The 25,867-nt window shown below is 34.0% G+C and overlaps 1 pseudogene; it reads left to right on the forward strand.

Moving 5' to 3' along the window:
- Positions 1–519: 519 nt before the first annotated feature.
- Positions 520–25,867, forward strand: part of LOC149536997 (anaphase-promoting complex subunit 1-like) — a 64,389-nt pseudogene continuing 39,041 nt past the window's right edge.

Raw genomic sequence — 25,867 nt, forward strand, 5'->3', positions numbered from 1 at the left:
CTAACTAATTCATGAATATGCATGGTTGAAATAGTGGCATAAAATAAGACTTATTTCTTTCCATTAATTATTTTGTAGAAGAGAATCTTCTTGGGAAAATATATTATTACATATGATTTCCTATCTATCTCTTATTTTTTGACTTTTTACTATTTGAAGCATAGAAAAAATGTTCTTTGTAATGTTCATTAATTTCTAATTAAAAATTATTAGAACCTGAGCCAAAACATAAGATTGTTATAATAGCTTCTTATGATAACTGATTTAATTGGAGCTCCTATTCTTTCAAAAATTCCTTTTTGGTCATTTTGCAAATATAAGTTATAACACATATGATCCTAAATTTACATGTGTAATTATTACTTGCTTTCAAATTTTTTGTTTTGTTTTCAGTCAATCTCATAAAAATTGTGACTAATAGTTAAATTTCTAGTTGGATATCTATTAATGGTGAACATGATGGTACCTTGACTTGAATGAAATATTCAAATATACTTATGTATTTTACATCAAATACCTTGTGGAGTAGCTCTTCCATTAAAAAATTCTCTTGACAAATGTTGAGAATCTATTCTAATTGGTTAGCCTCCATAAACTTATGTGCTTGTTGGGCATGAAGATTTGACATTACTTGCCATTGGTCATTCAATTGCAAAGAGATCAACTCATAAAGTTTAGAGTGCATCTAATTATGTTAATCTCATAACTATGTCTACAAACTACACCATACACATTACACTTGATCGCATTAATTGTTCCTTCATCTATCATTGATCTTGAAGCTATAATTGTCTTTGGGAAGAAAAGAGTGGATTCTATAGTAGAATTTGTTATTGATGGGATGAAATATGTTTGACCAACCACATGTTGATCTCATTCTATAGTGCAAGCCAAGTGATCAGAGTGAGCTGAGAAATCAATACGAGTTGAGTGATGAAAGCATGTCGAGCATAAGTTTCTAGACAATATAGTCAAGTAGTATGACTAGTTAGTATAGAGTCACTCCAGTCTAGAGCAATTTATACATGCTGAGTTATTTAGGTGTTGAGTAATAGTTAGTGTCACATTCTATAGAATCTAAGTTATAACATTTAGAGCATAGTGAAGGTCGAGCATTAGAGTCTTTGGATGTCGAGTGAATAGTTTTTGAAATAATTGTTTTTTATGGAAAAAAATCCTACCTAAAACATTTTTGGCCAACATAATCATGAATTTAAGGTTATAAGATAGAATTATGGAGTCATATTATGAATTCTTATGCAATACATGCAACTAATCAGATTAAGGGAAACATTAAGCGGCAACAAGCATCAATCATAGTCATTGATTCTAACTTAATCCATCTTCTCCTATTTTTATTTAACAAAGGAAAACCCTTAAAAGTTTATCATTGCATGAGGATATGAATGCTATGTGTTGAGAGAGAATTTATGGTAGCTATGGTGGCTATGACAAATTTATGCAAAGCAAAATTAGTTTAGAGGAATAGAGACAAGTATTGAGAGGATTATAAAGGATAGATCTGATTAGAAGAATCAATATTTAGTCAATAAAGAGGAGATCTAATATCAAGCATAAAGGTAATAATCAAAGATTAGGTGTTGAATCATTCTAATGGGTGATGAGGAGTAAATCTCTTAACCAAGTAGTCCTGACAGGCTATTGTAAATCTCTTAATTGAGTCCTTACTTAATTGTAAGTTGAAATACTTTAAAAAGGTAAGACCTAATAGTCTTTGTAAGCCTTTAATAGGGTATACCCCTCATAAGGTAGATCATAGCTTATGATCAACAATTTTTAGCTATGCTTTACAACTCTAGTAGTGAAGATTTGTGGGTGTCATCCCCACCCCAGTTTTACCTTCTCATTGGAGGGTTTTTGGGTAACCAATTTATTATGTTATGTGTTATTTTCTTTATTCTATGGATGTGATGCATGTTAAGTTATTTTAATATATATGTTAAGTTATGAGATGGGCATTGGTGAAATGTTTTAGAGGAAATTTTTTTTAAGTGACAATTCACACCCCCCCCCCCCCAGAACATACTTTCCCATTAATATTTCCAACAATTAGTATCAGAGCTTGGTTCTCTAGAAAGAAAAGTTTTATAGCTTTAGAGGTAAGATCTTGAAGATGGAAGTCTACAAGTTGGGAAAGACTATTGAAAACTAGAAGATTGAAATACAACTTTCCCTACATCAACTCAAGGATACAAGAGATGAACTACAACATTCATTAAAGAGAAGGAAAGAGGCAGCTATTCAACAAGATGACACTTAATATCAAGAAGTAGAAAATAGTGGATTATTTAAAGATGGAAACTAAGAAGAGTGTAATGCAGCAATTGCAGACCTAATAGAAAAGATCAATGTCCTAAGTGAAGAAGTCAAGAACCTAAAAATAGAACAAGAAGTTCAATCAATATTGTTGTATGAGACAACTAAACTGAAGAAGAAAGCTGAAGAATATAGAACCATGATTGAAGAAGCTAAAAGACTACTAGCTAATAGACTTGAAGAGAAGACATTAGATCTACAAAATCTTACAAACATGCAATTGGATACAATGAATTAACTGATGATTGCAAATCAAGAACTAAATAGGAAAGACATTGAGATTACAACTTTGGAAACATAGAATACCCTACTATAAAATGAATTGAAGGCTGGGAAGGAAAAACTTAACAAACCTAGTGAAGCTATCAAGTACTTTGAAAAATTGATAAAAGAACCAAGGCCAAAGAATGACACTATTGGTTTGGGATATTCTACTATTGAGCAAGGAGAATCATCTAGGAGTGGTGAAAAAATAAACAATAAAGGAAAGTACAAAAAACCCACTTGTCATCAGTGTGGAAAATTGGGTCATACAACAAATGTTTATAGGAGAAACATTGGAAATTAGAACCCTAAGAATAAATTCAAGGGACATTGTCACAATTGTAAGAAGAAAGGACATCAGGCACATGAATGTAGGACCAAGACCACCAACTCTGAGATTTGAAGGTTATTATTACAATTGTTAGAAGTATGGACACAAGGCATATGAATATAAATCAAAATCCAAGTGGACATCAAACAAATAGACAAAGGTGCACCACAATAGAAACTCTTATGATTGGGATTACAAAACAAGATAGAATTGTCATCATTGTCAAGAATATGGTCTCATTCCTAAAAATTGCATAAGAACACATTTTAGAGGTAACTATAGTAGATGGTTGAATGAGACTGTATGATTTAGTTGTCTTAAGACTAGACATGTTAGCTAAAACTATCCAACTTAATCACCTACACCAAGCAATGAAGGTAGCAAAGGAAAAGGAAAGGTTGATGTTGAAAATGTGAAGAGGTAGATGAACAAGACATGGAAAAAGAAGGAAGATTGCAACAAATAAAATGCAAATGAGGTCACTTCATCCAATGGATTAGGTGATCACATCACCCCTGAATAGGCAATCAAAGGTATGTGTGGAACTGATATTTGAAAAGTTATATTATGCATTAGTTCCATATATCTAAGATTTGAAAAGATCATATTAGCATGAATTAAGATGAAATGAAGTGATTGGAACCAAGAGAAAATCTATTGTTTTGTATTTTTCTATGTTGTTGCCAAGCATGAAAGGAATTGTAGTTATTGCCAAGAAATATAGATATGATAGTGTGATTTGAGCTTGTTATGTTAGCTAAGCATGTTGAAGTCTTGTGATAGCTGAGCTTATAGCTGTGTAAGAATTGAGTAATTAATGTTGAATTTTAAGGGTTATATAGTTAATTTTTGACTCATTTGAACCTATCAGACTTTGAAGAGCACGAAGAGCTTGAAGGTAAGTTGAAAAAGGAGTTTCAAGTGTATAAGTGTATGTCACTAATAACAAACATGAATAGAATGTCAATAATCTTCCCCTTTGGCATTAGTGACAAAAACACTTATCAGTGAAAATTGAATTCAAGAATATCTTTATTCATCACCTTACGTCTCTAACTCAATAGAGTATACTATTTTTGAGATTTATCAAAATTGGTATTTGTAAGAGATATATTTATGTGCATGGTAAGGCTCTCCCCATACATAATTTATAGTATACTATACATACAATATATAATACACATCTTCTCCAATCTTTTTTTTTTATTTTCTTTAATTTTCTTCTCCTTTCTCTTTGTACATCCTATCCAATCTTCTCCCCCATTATATCATATTATATCTTCTCCCTCTTTTTGACATTAATGCTAAAGATTTATAATATATGTATTTACATAGTAATGCCAAAATGTGATAAGAAATCTAAGTGTACCTTTAGGATAACTACCAAAGTCTTTTCCCAATTCACTTGCAAGACCTTGCATGTGTGCAATGTAATCTGCACTTCTACTAAGAATTCAATCATGTCGTCTACAATGGAGAAATTATTGTCATGGATGAGCATTTTTTAATCTACAATGTGCTTCTATAGTGCATCCATGTTAGGGAGAATCATATCTTGAACATCTATCAAAGCTGATTTGATTCTTGGTTCTTCTCTAAGTAATCCTACCTACATATCTATTAGTAGTATGATCTTATTAAAGTGAGTAGAGTTGTAACTCAGGTCAAGCTGCAATTGTTGTGCACTTGCCTTAAAATCTTCATCAATTTTAGACAATTTGTCTCTTATTTCTTTTGTGAAAATTGATGTATCACATAATTTACCAAAAAGTAGAGATACATTAATACAAGAGGTTTCTATAGATCCTAAAATAGTAGATAGCTCTACTTGATGAATGACAATTTGTTGAGCAATAAGTTCTAAAACTTTATTCTCAGACTTTTTCTTAGCTCTCTACAATAATTTATCCTATTCATTCAAATATTAATTATATTTCTAGACTTCCTTTGCCAACTAATATAAAATTGGTTGAGAAGTATCAATATCTATGTCTAGTGCCTTTTCTAGAATGTTCTTAGCATCGTCAATGATCTTAAACTCTTTGTTTCTTTCCCATCTAAGCCTTTGTTGCTTGGCTTTCTTTTCAAGATGTTCACCAAAAATTTGCATCTGATCTAGATTTAGATTTGAGATGTCCCATTTAAGAATGACAATCTCCTCATCAAGATCTATATCCTCCTCCTTTTCTTTGCCTTTACCCAAAAAATTTATGCTCAGTTAAGGCTTGGTCTCAACTCTCCTTGCACTTATTGCTTGTGTACTAGAAATGGAAACAATTGTTGAAATGATAAGACTCACTATGAAAATGGATGTTGCACTCATTGTTGAAATACTAGTAGTATGAATACCTGATGTAGCCAAAATTGATTTAGAATGAAGAACTTGCAGCTCGATAGATGAAGTGCTTGGAACTTCAATCAATGATGTGCTAAGCTGGACCAATGCAAAGATTGATTGAGTGCATGTGCTTGTAGTGCTGGTCACAATCAATCCTATTGAGGCTATCTCTGGGCTTAATGTTATTAATGTTTTGCTAGGAGAATGAGGAAGTGTATCTATGAACACTACAACAATCTTAACTAGGTCGGTCTCAACATCTTGTGCATCTTCCTCGATAGCCTTCTACTCCTATTCCTCTTCATCGTCTATATTCTCAAAATGAGTCACTTCTTCATCAACTTTCTCTTCATCTTTCTCAACCTGATCATCATCATCCTTATCACTTTCAATAAAGTCACTCGGTTTGTGAAGAAGATAGACATTCTTCCATAAATTTATAGTGTTCTTTACAACATGCTCAATATCTTTCAATAGAATAAGATAGTTATTAATTCTTAAGGTTAATTTTTCTTCATTTTTCTTCAAAGATCATTTTACCTCCTTGTCATTCAAATTTGGCATAAGTTTCATTAAGGTCTATTCATATATATCTTTTGTAGTTTGCATTGCATGCTCCCATCTTGGCTTAATTTTGTTCATCAATGCATCAAAAATTTGCTAAGTAAGCTGATCAGGTGAGTACTTCCACTCACCTATCTTGGATATTAACATGTCTTCTATTTTCTTCTACTCATTAGTAGTCTTGGTCTCATATTTCAATGCCTTGAAATTTTTAATTCCAGAACTTGATTTCAATTCTTTCATTATTTCCTAAAATGTGGGTGGAGACCTCTTTGAAAATTATGTCTTCTCCTTCCCTATCTTCTTTCTTCCTAGAGGATCTCCTTGTGAACACAATAGTGGATGTCTTCTCAGGCTTGGCAATAATTACCTTGCCCTTCTTCTTTAATGGATCATCTTCTTCTAATTTTTTTTGTCCTCTGGTTCTTCATCCTCACCTTTTCTTTCAGTTAACAAAAAATTAGAACAATTTTTTAGTTTGGCAATCCTCTTCTTGCCCTTGTTAACTGCTTGAGGAAGCTTGTTCTCTAGTTCTATCCTAGCCTTTACCTCATCATAGGTTCCAAAGTAAGCAACCTTAGGATCCATTGGCTCATTTATTAATACCTCAATTATGTCTTTGGTTTCATCAATATTGACCTCACATCCTAGAGGTTTTACCCATATGCAATTCTTGGCCTTAGTGCTTGAATATACACCTTGTCACTATCTACCATGAAACAAACATCATCTTTATAATCCTCAACTAATTTCCTAGGGATTCTAAATTTTCTATTCATTTTCTCCTTAAATGCATCAAAATAGTTGTCCACGATGCTTGTATAATTCTCTCCCATTTTAGCAATGTATTGTAATGCCCCCATCTTTTTAGCCTCTCAATGGAGTTCTTAGCCTTTCATTCTTTGAAGGCTAAGTGGAGAAATAAGGTGAAATAATTAAATTAATTTCTTATAAAGTCATTAAATAATTTTAAAATTAAAAGGTGACTTTATATTTAATTAATTTAATTAAAAAGTGACTAAAATAAATATTACATCATAAGTCACTAAAATAATATTATATTATATGGAAAAGGGAATCTTCTAGAAGCACAACTAATTATTGTTGGAAAAGAGGAAGCTTCTAGAAAAGTGCAATAAAATAATATTTTTGTTCTTTTAGAAGGGGTGAAGGAATAGAATAAATAGAGGAGAGAGCCTCATTGTAGGGCATCCAGATTTGGTATTGACATTTACTTGTGTACTTGTGGAGCCAAGGGTTTCTATAGGACATTTCAGTCATTGAGAACAATAACTCTCTTTGATTGGCAACTTTGAGGCTATGATATTTCAATCATCTCATTGAAGTTTATTCAATTTTTGTAGTAATTCATGAAGAAGATACACTTTAGATTTAAGGGTCATTTGATGCCCTCATTTTATCTACACTTTGGAAGGAATTAAGTAGCTAATTTACAGGCATATTAGGAATTTCATACCCATCTGTTATAGTGTCATCACTACAAGAATTGTGAATAGTGTTATTGCTACAATGGTTGTAAAATAGTATTGCTATAGTAGTATGGAAAATACCACTATAATGCATGATTGATTCTAATTAGTTTTAAAGTTGCCTACCAATCTCAAGTTCCCTCATTTAATCTTTATGGTTATGCATTATCTAAAAATAAATCTACATGGTTCTATATGGATAGTCTAGTTAGATTATTGAAGGCATTGTAACCTAATTTAATATCAGAATTTTTATATCAGAAAAATATCAATTTTGAAGTTTGAAATATAATTTTAGTTTGCATGCCAACTATTTGACATAATGTCACTTGGTTGTCAGTGTTAATTTGCATTGAATAGATGTCATATATTGCATCAAGAAAAAACAAAAAGAGTTTCATTTCATGTTAAGTGTAGACTAAGTGGAAGAGAAGTCATATTTTAGTCATCCTATGATATTAGAAGTCATTTTTCTTATTCTAAAAAAAAACTAAAAATAAAATCAATCATCTATCTCTCTATTGTACAAATGTTTGACAAAATTTCTAAAAGAAAATACAGCAACTTTTCAATTAGATTTGGACAAGGATATTATAGTGGTATTTGAGTTTCATTCGACCATCCTGTGATCAATCAAACAATAGATGAGTGAGAGAGAAATCAAATGTTATAACAGGGAACAATAGGAACAACAATATCAAAATCTATAGGTTAAAGGGGCTACATTCTCAGAAGCATTAAGAGAAAGAGATACCAGCAAAACAATTCAAAATATGGTAGAAGAAGAAAATAGGGATGTAAGAGCTAAAAGGAAATTTGATACCATGCTTGACATGATGTCATGCTTATTAGCAAAAAATGGATCAGCAAGCCACTCAAAATCAAAACATAGCTAAACATATTGGAGTTAATGAGGAAAGGTCTATACATCGCATTGAAGATACTAGCAGATTAGCCCTTAGGCCTCTTTTTCCCACCTTTACACCAAGAGAAGAACAACCACATGCTGCTCTAGCTATTTCCTTTGGAGACAAAGCTAGACAGGCCTACTTGGAGTATACTACTCTCCCTCCTAATATGAGAGAAATATGGACATTTGATCAATTCATGAAGCAAAGAAATAGGAGAGGAGGAAGGAATGATCATTATGCTCCAAGAAATGACTATCAACAAACACTTGGTAAGATTTCCATGCCTTACTATGATGGAAGTAACAAATGTATAGCTAGGTCTTGGGTTCAAAAGCTTGATAATTATCTTTCTTTGAGACCAAGGTATAAAGAGGATGTCATAAGATTTGCCGCACTAAATCTTGAAGGAGTTGCTCATGAGTGGTGGTATCATGGGTTAGTCACTCTTGGAAACAAATTTATCACTACATATGAGGAGTTTACCAATAGGCTGATTGAAAAGTTTGATGTCAAAGATCCTAAGGCGAGTTTCCATGAATTGGCACAACTAAAACATCATGGTTCCCTTGATGCTTATGTGAATGACTTCTAATAGTTATCGATCATGGTTCCTAACATCAATAAAGAAAGATTGGTGGTCTTATTCATGGAAGGATTGATAAATCCATTGAAGGGTTTGTTGAAAGCTTTTGATCCTCCCTCACTACAGGAAGCAATGAAAAAGGTATGAAGCATGGAGTTCACTACCCTGACCAGCAAGTTTACATCAAAGGGAACATTTTCCAATCATGACAACAAGAAGTTTCCTAAGGAGGAGGACAAAGCTAAAGGCAAGTCTACTTTTCCATTTGACTGTGAGACTCTTAATGATTTAAGGAAGAGGAAACTATGGTTCTATTGTAAGGGACCATATGATATTAACTATGACTGCCCTATGAAACCTAAGGGGAAGTCAAATCGTGCAATGTGGGCACTAATTAAAGATTCTAATTTAGACCAGAAATCTGAAATTAATGATTTAGAATTAGAAAAATTAGAACATGATGAAGAATTAGAGGAAGAAGTGAAGCTTAAAGAGGCTCGTCTCACAAGTATTTAGCGAGAAGGGTCTTTTAGGATGTGAAGGGTTCTTGCTAGTCAAAAGATTATTTCCCTTCTTGATACAGGTGTGACACACAATTTCATTGATGCTAGGCTTGTTGTGAGGCATGGAATATACACTACAAATTTTGAGGGAATTCGAGTTAAGGTTGCTGATGGTTACACTCTTAGGTTTGACAAGATGATTTCAAATTTTCCCATGCACTTGAATAATTATGAGTTCAAGGAATATTTTTATGTGGTGAACATGGGAGATACAGATATGGTTTTGGGAATGACATGGTTACATCACATCAAAATATTCACCCTCAACCTTCATGAGATGGAAATGAGATTTGACATGGATGGAAAAACTCATGTATTGAAAGCACTCAGAGACACCAGTTGCAAGACTATTTATTTTAGGAAAATGAAATGTCTCTTGCAACATGACATGGTTGAGTGGGCAACAAGTTGTTTTTTGAAGCCAACATAGGAAGAGTAGTAAAAACCTATTTATCCTCCTGATATACAAGAGTTGAGGATCAAGCATGATGAGGTCTTTAGCAAGATTCCACTCGGTAGACCTCCAAATAGAGGGATAGAGCACATCATCAAATTGGAGGAAGTTGTTAGGCCCATGATAGTCACTCCCTATAGGCACCGTAAGTAGCTCAAAGATGAGATAGAAAAAACTATCAAGGAGTTGCTAGCTATGGGGCATATTAGACCAAGTCACCTTTTGCTTCATCAATAGTATTGGTTAAAAAGAAGGATGGTACTCTAAGGATTTGTATTGATTATAGAATGCTTAATGAGAGAAAAATTAAGAATAGATATCCCATTCCAAGGATTGATGAGTTGATTGATGAATTGTATGGTACCAAGGACTTCTCCAAAATTGATCTAAGATCAGGTTACCACCAAATTTGTGTGAGGGAAGAAGATATTGAGAAGATAGCTTTTCATTTCCATAGTGGACATTTTGAGTTTGTGGTTATGCCATTTGGGCTAACCAATGTCCCTGCTACATTCCAGTCTACTATGAATAGGGTATTTCATTCATAGTTGAGGTGATTTGTGTTAGTCTTCTTTGATGATATCTTGGTTTATAGCAGGACATGGAAAGAGAATCTTGCACATCTCGACATAGTTTTGGGTATTCTTGGTAATGAATCTCTATATGTCAAGGAATCTAAATGTAACTTGGGAATCACAAAATTATTACATTTAGGTCACATCATTAGTATAGAAGGAGTTCAAATGGATCCAGATAAGGTCAAGGCAATTATTGAGTGGCCTACTCTGACAAATTTGACACAACTTAGAGGATTTTTGGGCTTATGTGGATTCTATCACAAATTTGTCAGTAGGTATTCTCACCATGTAGCACCACTTATAGATTTGACCAAGAAAGGGGCTTTTGTTTGGATTCGTGAGGTGTAGGAATGCTTTGAGATGTTCAAATGACTTATGACTACTTTCCTAGTGCTTGCATTGCTTGATTTCACTAAAGCCTTTGAGTTGTAGTGTGATGCTTCGGGTGATAGAATCGGATCTATCCTTATACAAGAAAAACATCCAATTACATATGAGAGTAGGAAGCTAAGAGGTCCTGAGAGGAGCTATAGTATATATGAAAAGGAAATGTTGTCCATTATGCATGCATTGGCCAAGTTTAGGCAGTACTTAGTGGGCAGCAAGTTCATTTTAAAAATAGACCATAATAGCTTGAGACATTTCCTTGGGTAGTGGGATCTTAATGACCATCAGAAAAAGTGGGTAAGCAAGTTCCAATCTTATGACTTTGACATTTCTTTTGTCAAAGGTTTACAAAATATAGTCACTGATGCCTTGTCTCACTGACCACATTTGAGCTCTATGGCTAAGGTTTTAGAGGATTGGAGTCATTTTATTGTGATAGAATATGGTAAGGATTCTTGGGCTTCAAGTATTATTAATGGGTCACTGTAGGATGATAGGTACATAGTGGTGAATGATCTTATCATTTACAAGGGGAGCATCTTCTTGACTCTAGGATCAGAAATAAAGAACATAGTATTGAGGTTCTTTCATGATTCACCATTGGTAGGTTCAAAACCTATCGACAAGTTCGAGAGAGGTTCACTTGGAAGGGACTAAAATTTGATGTTCTACAATATGTTAGGGAGTGTGTTGTTTGTCAGCAGAACAAACAGGACCATACATATCTTGCTAGTTTACTATAGCCACTTCCAATTCCAGATAGGAAGTGGGAATGTATATCCATGGACTTCATCATAGGGTTACCAAAAGTGCAAAGTAATGATTGTGTATATGTGATGGTTGATCGCTTGACCAAGTTTGCACATTTCTTTTCGATCACTATTTCATATTCAACCACACAGGTTGCTGAACTATTTTTTTGTGAGGTGTTTAGATTGCATGGATTACCATAAAACGTTGTTTGTGACTGAGACAATTAGTTTATGAGCAATTTCTGGTAAGAGCTTTTTAGATTGTGTGGGACTGAGCTTTCTCTGAGTACTAGTTACCACCCTTAGATAGAAGGGCAAATGGAGATAGTCAAAAAATGGGTGGAAGGGTACCTTAGAAATTATATTGCTAGGCAAAAAAAAGGGTGGGTTAAGTGGATATACCTTTGTGAGTACTGCTACAATACCACTTACCATTTTTCTATTTAGATGACATCATTCATGGCCTTGTATGGTTATGAGGCTCCTAGATTTCTTGATTTGTTGATGAGTGATAGTAGAGTGCCTAATGCTAGGGACATGTTATAGGAAAATTAGGACTTCATGAGGGCTCTTCATGAAAACATTTAGAAGGCACAAAACCAACAAAAATAATATATAGATCAGAAGAGAGTGGAACACTCTTTTGAGGTTGGGGACATGGTGTATTTGATGTTGTAGCCCTATAGACAGTCTACTCTCAAGAAGAGTGGTGTAGAGGAGCTCAAGCCACAATACTATAGACCCTTCAAGGTCATTAGGCATGTGGATGAGGTGGCTTATGAGCTAGAGTTTCTAGCAGACAACAAAGTGCATAATATTTTCCATGTATCACACCTCAAGAAGGCATTGGGACATCATGTGGTTCCTTCTATGGTTCTACCACCCTTAGATGATGAGGGTAAGCTGATTTTAATACCAAAGACTATATTAGATTATAGAGAGAGAAGTAGTTGAGAAGCCATCTCATTAGAGAATATTTTGATTAAATGGAAGGACCTACCTTTTGAGGATGCTACATGGGAGAGTGAAGAGATTCTACAACATCTAGAGTTGAGATTGCTTGGGGACAAGAAATTTGTAGATGGGTGGACTGTAATGTCCCCATCTTTTTAGCCTCTCAATGGAGTTCTTAGCCTTTCATTCTTTGAAGGGTAAGTGGTGAAATAAGGTGAAATAATTAAATTAATTTCTTATAAAGTCATTAAATAATTTAAAAATTAAAAGGTGACTTTATATTTAATTAATTTAATTAAAAAGTGATTAAAATAAATATTAAATCATAAGTCACTAAAATAATATTATATTGTATGGAAAAGGGAATCTTTTAGAAGAACAACTAATTATTGTTGGAAAGAAGGAAGCTTCTAGAAAAGTGCAATAAAATAATATTTTTGTTCTTGTGGAAGGGGTGAAGGAATAGAATAAATAGAGGAGAGAGCCTAATTGTAGAGCACCCATATTTGATATTGACATTTGCTTGTGCACTTGTGGAGCCAAGGGTTTTTGTAGGATATTTCAATCATTGAGAATGATAACTCTCTTTGATTGACAACTTTGTGGCTGTGAAACTATCAGCTAATATTGTTGCATTTTTTAGAGGTGATATTTCAATCATCTCATTGAAGTTTATTCAGTTTTTGCAAAAATTCATTAAGAAGATACACTTCAAATTTAAGGGTCATTCGATGCCCTCATTTTATCTACATTTTGGAAGGAGTTAAGTAATGAATTCAGAGGCATATTAGGAAGTTCATACCCATCTGCTACAGTGCCATCGCTACAGGGATCGTGAATAGTGTTATCACTATAGTGGTCGTGAATAGTATTGCTATAGTACTATGGACAATACCACTATAGTGCATGATTGATTCTGATCAATTTTAAAGTTTCCTACCAATCTTAAGTTTCCTCATTTTATCTTCATGTTTATGCATTATCTATAAATACATCTACATGGTTCTGTATGGATAGTCTAGTTAGATTGTTGAAGGCATTGTAACCTGAATTAATATCAGAATTTTTATATCAGCAAAATATCAATTTTGAATTTTGAAATATAATGTTAGTTTGCATGCCAAATATTTGACATAATGTCACTTGGTTGTAATTATTAATTTGCATTGAATAGATGTCATATATTGCATCAACAAAAAAAAAAAAAAAGAGTTGCATTTCATGTTAAGTGTAGACTAAGTAGAAGAGAAGTCATTTTTCAGTCATCCTATGATATTAGAAGTCATCTTTCTTATTCTAAAAACAAACTGAAAATAAAATCAGTCATATATCCCTCTACTATACAAGTATTTAAAAAAATTTCTAAAATCAAATATAGCAAGTTTTCAATCAGATTTGGATAGGGATATTACATGTATTCATTAATTTGATAAAGGACCGTCACATCTTTTCTCTGAACAACAGTACCTTTTGATGGAAAGAATTTCTTAACATAGAAAAATAAATATGTCAAGAGTGAACTAAAATTACATGGTTTTTTCTTTGAAGTCCTAATGGTCTCTATTTTTTTGTTGAACTGGATCAATAGTAACTTAGCAAGGTCAAGAGAAAGGTTATTCTTGACTACCTTGTAAGCCAAGTCCACAGCTTCACATGACACACTATTCAACTTGCTAGAGTTGTATATCTTGCGTGCGATGATGTGAATGCCAAAATTTAGTTCCATGTTAGTAATAGTACTTATTTTCATTCCCCTTCCATCCCACTTGGCAAGGATTTTCTTCTCCAATTCAACCCAACCTAAGGTTTTGGTTGTTTTGGCTTTTGCTAACATTGGGAGACCAGTGATCCTATGGATCATCTTCTTAGTGACCAAAATTGGTTGCTCCAACCGCAACTAACTATTATGTACATGACTAAAGATGTATCTTATCCACTTACTTTGAAAATCTCGTGGCATTTATGGAATATGTGTTAAACCTTCAGCTTCTAGATGTTGGTGTTCAGGTTTCAACACACAATTAACACATAGTTTCTCTAGGGTTTCATCCATTTCCAAAGTATCAATATCCTAAATTGCACATTTGAATGAGAATGGATGTCATTGATTAAGAGTACCTTTGGAGGGATTTGAGATTATGCTCTACCTAGATCTAGGGTTTTCGCAATGGCAGGAGTAAGCTTGAAATCTGGTGCCTTCCATTCCACACCACAAACCAACATATATGGACCTTTCTTCACCTTGCTGCTATTAGCTGCCATCTTCACTCTAGAGGGTTTGAGAGAATTTAAAAATATTTGGTGACAATTTGATCAAATCGCTTGAATTCTTTCAAAGATCACTCTACACAAAATAGCTTTGAAAATTCATGGTGAGAAATAACTTTGATTTTACTCCTTTTTATCAAAATTTTCCATAAATTCCTAGTACAAATGTTAGATCAAATTGACAGACTATCATCCACTTCACTTGTATTGAATACTCGATAGAGTCTTCCATGATTCAGTAACCACATAAAATTTAGTTACTCTTGACCTTACCCGGTAGAGTCTATAATCTAACCTCGTCTAGTAAGGAAAGCAACTCAGTAGTAACTAGTACCTCTTACTCAATGATTCCTTTGCATTTTAAATACTGATATGGATCTTTTGTCCTATCAACTAGAAGTAATTTAGATGTCTTCTTTAGTAGTCTAGTTCTCCTTTGAGAAATTAAGTGGAAATGGTGGAGTCACCTAATTCTTGAGTGACTTGATCATCATTGCTTAGACTTGCATTCTTAGTAGATTTTGGAACCTATTGTTGTCTCATTTTCTTTTTGATGTTATTAGCTTTTTCCTTCTTTTCATTGCCAATTCTTCTAGTATTCATATAGTTCTTGGCAAGATGACCAAGTTTTGTACAAATGAAACATCTTTTGGTAGTATCTTTTTTTCTCATATGATGCTTTACACCAATGTGTTCAAATTCTCCACATTAATGACATCTACACCAAGTGTTATAGTCCCAACCAAATATAGCTTTTATAATTTGTTCTACTAGATTCAATAGCTTAGTTTTTCATTCTAATGACTTGTGCCCATGCATATTACATTTGTGACATTTGCCTTTAAATCTTAGTTTTTCTTTGCATTCATTTGCTCCATGACCATGCTAATTACAATTGTAGCATTTTCCATTGAATTTTTCTTTTCCATTTCTCCAACATCTATTTGATGTATGACCTATTATACCATAGTGATTGCAAGTACATTTATTCTTTTGAGCTCCTTTCTTAGATGATTTGCCTTCTTCTATATATCCAATTCCTACTTTTCCTTTTTGTCTATAATGACTTTGCTCATTCAACTAATCCATGTCTACTTGAGATTTCATCATCATTTCATTAGTTTTCCTTTCAATGTTTAGATCATTCTACAATCTTTCATTCTTTGATTTTAGATTCATGATTTCTTCATTTGCATTGGTGAGCTGATCAATGAAATCTACTTGCTAAAGGAATAGTTGTGTATTATCATTGCTCTTTCCTTTTATCTCTTCTTTTATCTTGTTTTTCCCTTCCATGACTTCACACAATATTACTAACTAAATTTCTTGCTCTCGTCTTAGTTTTCTTACTTCTTAAAGTGTACTATTATTTTCCAATATTTCTTTGATTTTTTCATCAGCTTCATCTAAATTGCTCGAATGGATGTCTTCAATTCTTTCTTCAATGTAGAGTAGATCATTCATATAGACTGCAAGATCTTTTCTTCTTTTCATGGATTGAGAGAGTTTCTCTTTTGCTTTCTTGAGTTGTCCAATAGTCAATTCCAAATCTAGCTTCTCATTGTTAATAGCCTTGTCAAGTCTAAATACCTCCATTTACTTTGATCTTTGATTTTTTCTCAAGCTATTAAACTTTTTTCTAAGAACCACATAGCTCTAATACCAATTTTTTGAAATATTATGATAGGCTAAGTTATTAAGAGGGGAGTGGTGAATTAGTAACCAATAGAACTTTATCGTAATTAGCAATTAATCCTTATGAGAATTATGATCTAACTGCATGCACGAGAAACTAAAAACATGAAAGCATACACAACACTTTAACATAGAAGATTTTGTGACCTAGAAACCTTTGAAATAGAAAGTAAAATTGGAGCAGGGATGATACCCATAAGCTTTAGTACTGCAATATAAAGTTGGCCTGTTAAGGCTTACAATGATCACTTTTGATGATCTACCCTATTAGAAGCAATAAGGACTACTAGGTCCACCTCGCAAAAGGATTTACAAATATACAATAAAGTATGCACTCAGTAAAGGGATTTACATAAGACTATTAGGTCCACCTTGTTAAAGGATTTGACTCATCCACCTATTAGGATGAAGTAGAATCTAATCTCTAATTTGCAACTAGGTTTGCTAAATGAGATTTCTCTGAGTCTACAAATCACCTTGCTGTGATAGATAAATATTTGCTACTCCTTATACTTTTGTAGCCTTTGTAATTCACTCTTTTTCTCTTCTCTAATGATTACATTAATTCTCTTTGATGGTATGGATGTGATACAATACATTACGTATATACCAATCCAATTACACGATTACAAAATTGGCTATAATACAAGTTTACACAAAATACACAAAGTCGGCCAAAGTGTAGAAACTCAAGTTCTAAAGACTAGCTTGATGAGGTTCTAATACTTGGCATCCACTATCAAGGCTCAACATCATCATGCACTTAGTAGATGTAGAAGCTTGGTCCATAATGATCACTTCCAAGTAGTTTTGAACTCAGTCTACACTGGTGACTCAGTGAATACTATGAAACTCCAAATCTAAACTGAATCACTCGATTCTTACTACATAGCTTAGTCAACACTATCATTGTGAGCTCGATATAAATTGAGCCACTTGGTTAACACTGAGTAGCTTAGTTAACACTAGACTCGAATCTCATCAACTATGAACTTGGTAAGCACTGCACAACTTGATTTGCACTAGTAAATTCAACATACATTGAGATGCTTGGTTTACATTGCTGATCATCACCATAGTAGTAACTACTCAATGTAAACTAAAATCTATCCAAAGGACTTGGTAGCAACTGTAGAACTTGGTAGCAACCGAAATGCTTGGTTAATACTATTAACTATACAATATGCTCAATATGAACTTACAATCTAAATAAGTGTATGTCACTAATAACAAACATGACTGGAATATCAATACCCTTTTCTGACATTGATAACTTGTGTGAAAATATTAAGACCAATGCAAATTTGTTAGGTTTAACACATGTTTGTTTTGATAATGTAGGAAGTGTAGAGAAAAATAATATATGAGAGGCCATATATGACATGATAGTAAATTTTAAGACCACTCCTCTAGAGATTGTCAAATCATTACCAAAGAATTTATATGATAGAGTTAAGAAAAAGTGGCAATTCAGTTTGAATATTGAAAGAAAAATTAGGGAAACCTCTTTGGCCCAAGTGATGCCTAAATTTCATATGCAAATGATTGCTAAGGAAATTGAAAAACACAAAGGGAAATTTTCTCCCAAATATCAAGCATTCCATATTTTGAAGAAGCAAATAGAAGATGTAGTAACCAAGAGTACAACAATTTTGAAATCTATTTATGTGTTATCTACTAAAGCAATAACTAAGAAATGTGAGGAAGAAGTAGTAGATACCAAAAAAGAGAACCCAATCAAGGAAGGTGTTGAGTTTTCATTTTCCATGATGCTTAACAACAAGAATCCTTTTGAACTCCCCTCTTGAAAAGCTAATCTAGGATCAACTACAAGGTTCCCAATGATCTTGTAACCTATTCAAATCTACTCAGTAGAAGATAAATGTGAGTGTTCAAAATAACACAATAAAATGATTGGTTCCATTACACACTAACAAGAATCACTACACACAGAATGAGAGCACCAATATCATATATTATTGCATCAAAATAATAGACTAGAATACATATTTAATTCCTCAATTTATAGGCAATTGTCTCCTCAATTTATGTTAAGAGTGAGAGATTCATTCATGCAAATATATTCTTGAGACTAATAAAACAAATCTAGTTATAAAGAAATTGACTCTCTAAATGGTGGTAAGTAGGGCTCCACCCTTGTTTGTATTATTTCAATGGTTGTATAAGCCTTTACATAACTTTAAAAAATGAAAGAAGTAGATAGGAAGAAGGAAGTTGTTAGATGATGTAGAAGTCTTTGGAGATGCCAAAAATAGAAGCTCAACCTTCTCTAGATGTTTGTAGCAGTTAAAATATTGTCAAAATGCATTTTTGGTGCATGGAAAGCTCTAAATTTGGAACTAGCAGTTAATAGTCAGTGTGCCTCTGACTTCTTCAAAAAATTATAGCACATCTTTGGAGAAGTGCACCTTAGTGATAGGTCCAAAAAATCCAAAAAATTTCAAGTGTCAAAATTGAAATTCTAGCTTCTCAGTTTTCTTCCCCTTTATACAAAAGCTATGTTTGGATGTTTGTTCTTGAATTTCTCTATGATCTTCATCACTTGGGTTGCATCTAGAAAATCCAAAGCACCATACTTATCCTTTACTATTTTTTGGTAATTGACAACTTCTATGTGACTCTCCACAAATTCTTCTAATTTTACATCCAATTCTAGCAATGCCTCTTGTGTCTTGAATTCTTGTCTAATGTCTTCATTAGTAGAAGCTTCTTCAAAGGTCTTTCAAAATTATTTAACAACTATTTGCAATAACAGGAGTTTATCCCTTGACTCATCTTCAAAAATGTCAAGGTAAGCATTGATGTAATACTTCTTAGCTTCTAAAATCTACTCTTGGGTTTGATCATTGAGCTTATGAATATCCACATTTAATGTATCCATTAGTTTATCACCAATAGTAATCTTCTCAATAAAATCATCTATCTTATCAAATTCATCCCCCGTATATACATACATGAGTATATGATACCTCTAGCTCTTTATTGATTGTAACGCTTGAAACTCTTTACCACAGGTATGTATCTTGTCCATTAATCCAAAATCTTGGTTCAATATAACAACCAACTTGTCTACATTATTTTCCATATGGTGCAATAATTTAAGGTTTCCTTGTATTATCTTCACAACCTTTTCCTCAAAACTTTACCACCATTACTAACATGCCTTCGAAAATTGATCTAATTGTACAACTATCTTCTCCTTCCTATCAAGTGTTGCACCTAGAGTTGCCTTAGGAATTTTAGGGTCCAAAGGACCAACCACTTCATGCAAATAGCCTCTTAGAAGCTCATTCTATTTTTCGAGACTTAGAAATTTACACTCATCTTGTTCCAAGTGGTTAAACACTCCTTTAATTCCTGTAGTGACCATCAATTTAGTAGTGTCCACAGTGGGCTTTCCTAGTAAGAACTCTTTAATTTGATAGTCTTTTGGGGTCAAATATTTAGTATCTTCATGTAGAGGAGGGATGGTAATATTAGAAAACAAGTCTTGATTTCAGTTCCTTTGTAATAAAGGCCAATTTTCATGTATCACCCATAGGTAGCATAGGTTTCTTAAGGGCTTCAACTAATTCTTTCATTCCCTCATCCACACTATAATATAGTTGGCTCTTATGCCTAACCATCACCTCTTTCTTTAACCAACTTGGAGTAGTTCCCATTGGAGACATATACTTAGATGAAGAGGGGGTTTGTACTACTAGACCCTTTCCCTTATCACTCCTCTCCGGAGTCTCCTCTTTCTATGAGATATCAACATCAAGAATACATGTGTTTGTTGAGTCCATAGTCCTCACATTTGTATCTCGATAAGTTTGTTGAGGTTCTTCATATATTTTCCCCTCTTCTAATACTTCATCAATGGGTTTTTTTTGTGGCTCTTCTTCTTGTACAACTTGTACTTTCTCTTCATTACTAAGAGGGAGAGGAGTGGGTGAACCTTTATCCAAGAAAGATAAATCTTAACTTGGTCATGGTAGGGCACCTAGAGGTCCTTGTGGAAAAGGTGGCAATTGACTCCAATCTTCTCCCAAAGGCTGATTCATTGGTGTATCCCTTATCTTGTCACTTATGAGTTTAGTACCTACAAGCATGAATTCAAAATCTAACATTTTAAATACATCAATCCCTTGGTCCTCTTGTTCATCAACCCATTATTTTAGCTCATCCTCCAAGGTTGTAACATGAGTAGGTTGTGTAGGAATAGATGGTGGCATTATGATGGAACTCCTTTATTATGCCTTGATAGCCCTGGCCAAACAAGTCCTCTAACTCAAGGGGAGGTTATCTATTGGAAGCATGAATTTTTATGATATTCCTATGGGGGAGTATTATAGACATGTTACTATGATGATATGTTACATTCATGACTAATTTTATCATTGATGTCAATATAGTAGTCTTTTATGATATCTAACAGAAGAACAACACAAAGATCAAGTTAGTATGGATGGCTAGTTTAGTATTATCACTATTTGAGGTTATGGGAGATACTTCTAAATATCTAGCATATGCAATTAACATTAGGTGAAGAAATGTTAAGTCTATAAGAAGTTATTTAAGTTTGGTGATGTCTATTCTGAGATAGAGTTTAAAGAGGCATGTTCTAGTAAACTTGTTATATCTCTTAGCAAAATTGTTATTATAAGAATCAAGGTTGAGGATGTGTAGAAGACATGTTGATGATGATGTAGCTAAGCTTGCTCATCATAATATTGCATGTACAAAAATTTATTCAATTTTCAAGGTGGAAGATTAATGTTATTGCTAAGTGTAATATGTTCTTAATATGGTCCTATAATAATTAATTGAGAAGATCTAACAACCAACTCATGGAATTGTTTTATGGACTTGGTATAAAGCAAGAACATTTTCCTTTATCAAGTATGACATGGAAAAGTAATTTGTAATCAGCACAAGAGAAGAATGCAAAGTTAAGCAGAGTAGAGTAAAAGTAAAGGAAACTTCATTGCCAAGGTTTTATTGTGTGATCTAGGTTTGATGTTTGTATCTAAGGTTTGTGACCTAGTCTACAAGGTCTGACACTAATTGGTTTGGTTGATATAATAGAGGAAAGAGGAACTTAATAGTAAATTACTTGTTTGGGCAATCAACTCTTCTTGTAATTGAAATTGCATGTTTGGGCAATGAGCTCTTCTTGCATACATTGTACTACAACTCCTAACGGTATTTCCACAACTCCTAACATGGTTGGAATCTCCTAATAGGGATTCAAAGTCTCCTAATAGGCACTCATATGTACTAAATGTTGTAATAGACTCATAGCAGGGTCCATCCTCTAAAAAGGAATATTTATATTAGTACATTGTCTTGTGGGAATCATTCCCACAGGGGTTTTCCCTTTGATCAAGGGTTTCCCTAATTAACATATTTGGTTTAATTGTCTATGTGCATATTATTATGACTGATGTTTACTTTGGTTGAATGGTTAAGTTTAATTAAAGAAGATAAATGTTTTATTTGTTGGATAACTGATTCACCCCCCTCCTCGCCCATTATCTTGGTGGACTATTATTTCCAACATTATCCTCTTCATCTTCTTCATCTTCATCAACTTCTTCATGAATGGTTTCTAGGACTAAAGGAATAGGAATAACCTTTCTTTGCACTTTCTATCTTCTAGTCCTTTTGATTAGAGTTTTAGCCTTTTTTTCTCTTAGGAGCTGATCGAGAGGCTTCTTCTTCTTTAACATGTGGGGACACCTCTTCTGCTTCCTCTTTAGGTCCTTATCTCGATTCTGGCGATGAAACTTGTGGATTAACTTAAGTTTGAGTGGCTTCTTGGGCTTGAGTTACCTCCTAGGCTTGACTCCCTTCAACTTTGAGCTTAGCTCCCTGAGGAGAAACTCTTTTCCTTTTATTTTTACCTTTATGTGTTTTGAATTATCCAAATTCCCTATAATTCTGATACACCAATTTTGGCCTAATTGGAGATTGGGCTGTGAATGTTGGTATTATAACTTTTACCCCTCTTCCCTTTACTAGGAAAGTTGTGGCCTGTAAGACTACTATTTTAGGAACTACATCCAACTTTAATGGCTTATCAATCCATTCCTTGGTCAACTAGATGATATGCCTCTCCCTATGATCGATATTCACATTTTCTTCTCTATCAATTTTTGCATTCATGACCGCTTGATCGTATATCTTGTCTTGATTATACAAGGGATCTAAGACCTCTATAGTGTCTTGTTGAACTACATTCAATGGGACCTTTATTTTCAAGGAACTTCCTACCAAATAAATAGCCATCTTCCAATAATCCCTTATCCAAGCATCATAGTCATCTACTGCATTCATCTAATGATCCTCTATGGCATCTTCATGTTTAAATTGTTTTCGTGCCAAATATTGAACTCTAACAATACTTTTAAAACATGGATGAGGGGAGTTATAGTCCTCCAAGGGATATTGATCCCATTTTAAATCAAAATTCATTATATCTTACTTCTGCTTGACATCAAACGAACCTATGATGATGGGCCATACCCAGGTCTTCTTATGTTGTTTCCTTACTCTATCATATGAACATGAGAGTTGTCATGCAATCCCTCACAAAATGATTCTATCAAATGGATACCTAGGGAGCTTCTTAGGATTTATAGTTGTACCCACTACCCTTAGGTAGGTTAATGTCTTGAATTAGATGTAGCAAGCACCTATTTCTGTAATTCTTGTTGCTACCTCTACTAACATCCTTTTTGCATAATCACCTTCAATGAATCAGATGATAGCAAAAATGAAATCATCATTCACTATCCTACATTCTTTACTCTGATCAGATAACTTCTTCTTTACTAGCTAGGGGTATTCCACATAAGGCCATGCATCAACATCTTCCATGCTTCCCCTCTTGAATAATCCTGAGTAGTATGTAGTCCTTGCTGCTAATAGATATACCAAAAATGAAGTTATATATAATCTAGGGTTGGTTTTAACTACCGCTAGCTATTCATCTAGGTTCTCACTAATTATTGTGGCCTAGTCAATTGGCATCTTTGTCATTCTAATGGTCTTGATGAAATGTATCATCCATATGTTCAAGTGCCCTACTGTTGGTTGACCCATAATCCTTCTCAAAAGCACAATGGAATATCCAATATCATCCTTCATGTACCCTCTAGTCATGTTAGCATTTCTAGATTTTCATCCCACAAGTGCCCTATCAATCAAATATGATGACTAAATAATAAGTGTAGCTTCCTATTCATTATCCCTATACCACTTTTCCACTTGATGATAAGTCAATCTTACATATTGGTCTACCCTTGGGAGATGGAAAAATTTCTTGATATTCTTTGGTCTTAGGTTCAGGATGATCTCCCTTGTTATGCTCTTCACAACTCTCTCCTCTAAAACATAATTATCTACTAAGGTGATAACCAGCTTTGAAAATTGCACTAACATAAGGTGTGAAGCTATATTTACCAATCTTGATCTAATAAGTGCAAAAATCATTGGGGATCTCTCATTTGGCTTCTTGCAAAGTACTAAGAATGCATTCCTATCAATATGACCTAACTCAGTGTCTCGAATCTCTAAATGCATATCCTAGAAGTTTGATTTCGATTGGACACCTTGAAACTTAAAGACCACTAGTCTTGGACCAATCTTCGCTGCGAGTGAGGATGAGGAGTAAGCCATTTTATTTACTCAAAACATAGACACATTGGTCTAGAAGGTGGAAATTTCAACCCAAAACAAACCCTAATTACTATAAAACCAAACCCAAAATGCAAAAACTTCACAAAACACCTAAAAACCTCATTCTATGCCTTTGATGCATAGTTTTTAGTGCACCTTGCACACCTTGAGGGTGTACTAGGTGCACTTTTTCATCAAACAAGTTTTATTAATTAGGAGTTCACACATGTGTACCTTGCAGGGAGTGCATGTGCACATCCTTATTGTGCCAAAATTTATGTGTACTAATGGGGTGAAGACATGTGCACCCTAATACTAATAGGGCTAGGCTTCAATGGTACACAGTTGTGCACCTTGGAAGGTGTTCACCTACACACCATTAAAGTGTTGCTTTAATTATTTATTTTGTAAGGTGCACATATGCGCACATTAGATAGGTGCACATATGTGCACCTTACATTTAGATGTTCTTTTGAGTTTCTTTAGGTTTTGTGAATAAAAGATGTGCAATTGTGCACCTTTGATAGATGCACAACTATGCACCTTCTAACTAATGTTTTCTTTACGTGTGTAGGACCTCTGAGATATGGCACACCTCTGAGAGTGTGGAGGTGCACTCGCTAGCTAGCCGAAGGAGAAAATAAATAAGGAAGAGGGAGGGGTACCAACCTTTTATAGGCCCACAATGAAGTGCACCCTTTGGGGGTGCACACCTACATATGTGTGCAAGTGTGCACTCCCACACTAGAGCATTTAGTGCACTAGCAAACCTTAGAGGGTGTGTTGGGTGCACTAGTGCACCCCTTTCTTTATAAAAACCACTTTTTCTTCTAAAATTGTCAACGTCTAGCAACTGGGTTTCTTACGTAGAGGACCAAGCTAGAGTTAGACACTAGCTAAAGCCCTAAAAAAGATTTAGATCTTGGACTAGGGGCATGGGGAAAAAAAAAATTACTAGGGGGTCCCCATTTCTAGGAGAAATGGGACGTGTGTTGTGAAACCACAACAAATAGCCCCGACAAAAAGGAAGAAATGAAAAAGGCATTTCTTTACTAGCAAACATCCTTCTGAAGCCTATCAACCACCAACTAAGATTGAATACTTTGAACAAATTTCAAGTCCCTTGGTAGTCAAAACATTAGAATCTCAAATCTTCTAGCTCAATGTATGCTCAGTGTATTCATTCTCTTTGATGTTTCAAGGTGGAAACTTATCATTAGTCTTTAGCAACTTGGAATTAATCTTCTACTCCACTGATCCATCCATCTGGAATATTCAGATCATGTATATTAATCACTGCCTGACCAGATGAGCGAATCTATTCATGAGGGCTCTTAATGGGTTATCAATTCTACATTTTAGGTCCTAAGAAATCTTTTGAGTTCTACTTCATAGCGCTCACATGTTTCCATTTAATTCTTCTATAAAGTGATTGGATAAATACTAGATTTTTGGAATCTTTTATTCTAAACATCTTTCTTTTTTGTTTTCTTTTGGTACCCTAACCATGAGTAAACTGTGTGGCAAGGGCATTGGTGTCATTTCTCAAATTCTTGTAAATTTGATAACCACTTGCATTCCTCTTTAATGAACCTTGATGAAGACTCTCACACCAAAAATTGATCTAAACCATTCCTTGAAAAGACCTTTTTTTTGAACCGGTAAGCTTCAGGCTATCCCTCATTTGTGTCAACCTTGATTTGAAAGCACCA

Source organism: Cupressus sempervirens, chromosome 10 (genome assembly GCF_028749045.1).
Source record: "Cupressus sempervirens isolate cs-2001-9-10 chromosome 10, ASM2874904v1, whole genome shotgun sequence".
NCBI lineage: Eukaryota > Viridiplantae > Streptophyta > Pinopsida > Cupressales > Cupressaceae > Cupressus > Cupressus sempervirens.